Here is a 5485-nt window from a genome sequence, read left to right as displayed (position 1 = left end):
GCGGTGGCCAGGCTCGTTTCTATGCTATTCCAGGCAGGACAGATGTTATTGCTCAGATGCTGTCATTACAGGTATTGTTTTAGTCTGCCACAGAGATGCCTTTGTATTATTTGATCCCAATTCCACCTAATCTTATGTGTACTCATATTTTGCTCATTATTTAGGTATGCCCCGGGAGTTTCTTGTTTTACCTGTTCATGTGTCTACCCCGGTGGGCGATACTGTTATTGTGGACCGTGTGTACCGGTCATGTATTGTGACTATTGGGGGTCTGGAGACCTGAGTTGATCTATTGCTATTGAGCATGGTGGACTTTGATGTTATTTTGCGCATGGATTGATTATCTCCGTGTCATGCTATTCTAGACTATCATGCTACGAGAATCACTTTGGCTATGCCGGGTGTACCACGGATCGAGTGGCGTGGCGTGACCGATTATATCCCTAGTAGAGTGATCTCTTTCTTGAAGGCCCAGCGTATGATTGGGAAGGGTTGCCTTTCATATCTAGCGTTTGTGAGGGATGTTGGAGCTGAGACTCCTAGTATTGATTCTGTTCCAGTTGTGAGGGATTTTCCCGATGTGTTTCCTGCAGACCTGCTGGGCATGCCACCAGACAGGGATATTGATTTTGGTATTGAACTGGTGCCGGGCACTCAGCCCATTTCTATTCCACAGTATCGTATGACACCAGTAGAGTTGAAAGAATTGAAGGGACAACTTCAGGAACTCCTAGATAAGGGGTTCATTCGGCCTAGTGCATCACCGTGGGGTGCGCCAGTTCTGTTTGTGAAGAAGAAGGATGGCACAATGAGAATGTGCATTGATTATAGGCAATTGAACAAGGTAACAATTAAGAACAAGTATCTTTTGCCTCGCATTGATGATTTATTTGAGCAACTACAGGGAGCGAGAGTGTTCTCAAAGATTGATCTCCGTTCAGGTTATCACCAGTTGAAGATCAGGGATTCAGACATTCTTAAGACTACTTTCAGGACTAGATATGGTCACTATGAGTTTCTTGTCATGTCTTTTGGGCTGATCAATGCCCCAGCAACATTCATGCATTTGATGAACAGTGTATTTCGACCTTATCTGGATTCATTCATTATTGTATTCATTGATGATATTCTGGTGTACTCGCGTAGTCAGGAGGAGCAAGCGGAGCATTTGCGAGTTGTATTGTAGTGATTGAGGGAGGAGAAGCTTTATGCAAAATTCTCCAAGTGTGAGTTTTGGCTCAGTTCAGTGGCTTTCTTGGGACACGTGGTATCCAGTGAGGGTATTCAGGTTGATCCGAAGAAGATAGAGGCGGTTCAGAGTTGGCCTAGACCATCCTTAGCCATAGAGATTCGTAGCTTTCTTGGGTTGGCAGGCTATTATCGTCGGTTTGTTTAGGGATTCTCATCCATTGCATCGCCCCTGACCAAGTTGACTCAGAAGGGTGCTCCATTTGTATGGTCGGACGAGTGTGAGGAGAGCTTTCGGAAGCTCAAGACAACTTTGACCACAGCTCCAGTATTCGTTTTGCCATTAGCTTCAGGTTCATATACCGTATATTGTGATGCTTCGAGAGTCGGGATTGGTTGTGTATTGATGCAGAAGGGTAGAGTTATTGCTTATGCTTCTCGTCAGTTGACGCCCCATGAGAAGAACTACCTTGTTCATGATTTGGAGTTGGCTGTCATAGTTCATGCATTGAAGATTTGGAGGCATTACTTGTATGGTGTATCTTGTGAGGTATTCACCGATCATCGTAGTCTCCAGTATTTGTTCAAGCAAAAGGATCTTAATTTGAGGCAATAGAGGTGGTTGGAGTTGCTTAAAGATTATGATATCACTATTCTGTATCATCCAGGAAAGGCCAATGTAGTGGCCGATGCTTTGAGCCGAAAGGCAGTGAGTATGGGGAGTTTGGCGTACATTCCAGTTGGGGAGAGACCCCTTGCAGTTGATGTTCAGGCCTTGGCCAATCGGTTTGTGAGACTAGATATTTCGGAGCCCAGTCGGGTGTTAGCTTGTGTGGTTTCTCGGCCTTCTTTATATGATCGCATCAGAGAGCTCCAGTATGATGATCTGCATTTGCTTGTCCTTAAAGATAGAGTTCAGCATGATGATACCAGAGATGTGACCATCGATGATGATGGTGTGTTGAGGATGCAAGGCCAGATTTGTGTGCCCAATGTGGATGGGCTTAGAAAGTTGATTCTGGAGGAGGCCCATAGCTCGCGGTATTCTATTCATCCGGGTGCCGCAAAGATGTATCAAGACTTGAGGCAGCACTATTGGTGGAGAAGAATGAAGAAAGATATTGTAGGATTTGTAGCTTGGTGTCTCAACTGTCAACAGGTAAAATATGAGCATCAGAGACCAGGTGGCTTGCTTCAGCAGATGGTTATTCCTGAGTGGAAGTGGGAGAGGATCACTATGGACTTTGTAGTTGGACTTCCTCGGACTTTGAAGAAGTTTGATTCTATTTGGGTGATTATGGATCGACTGACCAAGTCCGCGCACTTCATTCCTGTGTGTACTACCTATTCTTCGGAGCGGTTGGCAGGGATTTATATCCAGGAGATTGTTTGGTTGCATGGTGTTCCGGTTTCCATCATCTCAGATAGAGGTACTAAGTTTACTTCATAGTTTTGGAGAGTCGTGCAGAGAGAGTTGGGTACTCAGGTGGAGTTGAGCATAGCATTTCATCCTCAGACGGACGGACAGTCCGAGCGTACTATTCAGATATTGGAGGACATGTTGCGTACTTATGTTACTGATTTCGGAGGTTCATGGGATTAGTTTCTACCGCTTGCAGAGTTTGCCTACAACAATAGCTACTAGTCGAGTATTCAGATGGCTCCGTATGAGGCTTTGTATGGGAGGTAGTGTAGATCTCCAGTTGGTTGGTTCGAGCCCGGCAAGGCTAGACTATTGGGGACAAATTTGGTTCAGGATGCCTTAGAGAAGGTGAAGGTGATTCAGGAGAGGCTTCGTACAGTGCAATCGCCTCAGAAGAGTTATGCGGACCGGAAGGTCCGAGATGTGTCCTACATGGTTGGTGAGAAGGTCTTGCTGAAGGTTTTGCCCATGAAGGGTGTTATGAGATTTGGAAGAAAGGGAAGTTGAGTCCGCGGTTCATTGGGCCTTTTGAGGTGCTTCGGAGGATTGGGGAGGTGGCTTATGAGCTTGCATTGCCACCCAGCTTGTCGAGTGTGCATCCGGTATTTCATGTTTCTATGCTCCGGAAGTATGTTGGAGATCCATCTCATGTTTTAGACTTCAGCACGGTTCAGTTGGATGATGATTTGACCTTTGATATGGAGCCATTAGCTATTTTGGGTCGCCAGGTTCGGAGGTTGAGGTCAAAAGATATAGCTTCAGTGAAAGTGTAGTGGAGAGGTCGGCTCGTGGAGGAGGCTACCTGGGAGACCGAGTGGGAGATGCGGAGCAGATATCCTTACCTGTTTGAGGCTTCAGGTATGATTCTTGACTCGTTCAAGGACAAACGTTTGTTTGAGTTGGGGAGGATGTGATGACTCGGCCAGTCGTCTCATGAGTTATCGCTCCGTTTCCCCCATTTCTACTTCTTTATGCCTCGTTATCTGCATTTTATGTGATCGAGTTGATTAGTTTGCGTTCGGGGTGGATTTGGTAAGAAATGAGACACTTAGTCTCTTTTAAGAATGTTTAAGTTGGAAAAGTCAGCCGGATGTTGACTTATGTGTTAGAGGGCTCGGATGTGAGTTCTGATGATTCGGTTAGCTTTGGAAGGTTATTTATGACTTAGGAGTGTGATCGGAATCGGTTATGGAGGTCTGGTGTGGAATTAGGCTTGAATTGATGAAGTTAGTATTTTGGCGATTTCCAGTTGGTAAGTGAGATTTTGATCCGGGAGTCGAAATGGAATTCCGAGAGTTGCAGTAATTTCGTTATGTCATTTGGGGTGTATGTGCAAAATTTCAGGTCATTCGGACGTAGTATGGTTGGGTTTTTGATCGAAAACGTATTTCGGAAGATTTCTCAAAAACTAGGCTTGAATCCGATGTGTTTCGGGTAATTTGATGTTATTTGAGGTGCTTTGATGATAGGAACAAGTTTGAATAAGGTATTTGGTTATGTTTGTACTTTTGGTTGAGGTCCCGGGGGTCTCGAGGTGATTTCGGATGGCTAATGGGAAGATTTGAGACTTGTGCAATTTCAGAATTTCTGCTGCTTCTGGTGTTTCTGCACCTACAGCTTGAGGACCGCAGGTGCGGTGCCGCACGTGCGAGGGAGGAGGCCACAGATGCGAGATGAGGTTGGGCGAGCAGTTTCGCAGAAGCGGTCAATAGGGCTGCATCTGCGAGGCCGCAGATATGGAAGTTCTGTCGCAGAAGCGACTTTTGGATTTAAATGAGAAACCGCAAAAGCGGTTGGTTAGACCGAAAATGCGGTACCGCAGGTGCGGTAAAAGGGGTCGCAAATGCGAAAACCCCTAGGCAAAATGTTTTAAGTTGTTCGTCTGCGATTTTAAGCCATTTTTTCCACCATAGCTGAGTATTTTAAGAGCTCTTTGAGGGAAATTGAAGAGGGATTTGAGGAGAAGTGATTGGAGGTAAGATTTATGAGCATAAATCGTGATTCTATTGTGAAATTAACCTAGAAATTCATGGAAATTTAGCTAAATATAGAAGAACTAGGGTTTGGGATTTTGAACTTTTGAATTGGGATTTGAGGGACCATTTGAGGTCGGAATTGAGAACTTTTGGTATGTATGAACTCGTGGGGTGATAAGGAATCTAATGATGTGAAAATTTCTGAGTTTCGAGAAGTGGGCCCGGGGCTCGGGTTTTGGTAATTTCGGGATTTGTGCCCGTTATTGATTGTTTTCGCTTGGGCTATGTTCCCTTAGCATATTGTGATGTATTTGTTCCTATTTTGGATAGATTCGACGCGCGTGGAGGCCAATTTGAGGGGCAAAGGCGTCGCGAGCTAGAGTTTTGCCGGTTCGAGGTGACTAATGAATGTAAATGATGTCCTGAGGGTTTGAAACCCCGCATTTGCACATCGTAGTACTATATTGAGGTGACACGCGCTTGATGATGAGCGTGGGGTCGTTTACTATTGGGGATTGTGACTTGGTCCATCCCGAGTTATGATTTTACCGCGTATTTGATTGAAGCTTAATTGTTATCATCATTATTTGGACTGATTACCATATTTGGGCTTCGTGCCAACTATTTGAACACTCCGGGGAGTTTTATCACTATTTCCTTACTGTTTTGACTTACTACTTGAACTCAGTAGTACCATTTTCCACTGTTTTACAACTCAGCCACTTTTACTCGGTTTTGAAACTAAAATGATATATTAAATGATGTTTTGGGCTGAGAACTACTGTTTTACTAATGCCCGAGGGGCTTACATGATTTCTAGACTGAGTACGGTCAAGGGCCAGATGTGAGGATACTATGGGATCGGGCTGCGCGTCGCAGCAGTGTTATACTGATATTG

The sequence above is a fragment of the Nicotiana sylvestris genome, chromosome 7, assembly GCF_000393655.2.
Source record: "Nicotiana sylvestris chromosome 7, ASM39365v2, whole genome shotgun sequence".
NCBI lineage: Eukaryota > Viridiplantae > Streptophyta > Magnoliopsida > Solanales > Solanaceae > Nicotiana > Nicotiana sylvestris.
This window is presented reverse-complemented; position numbering follows the sequence as displayed.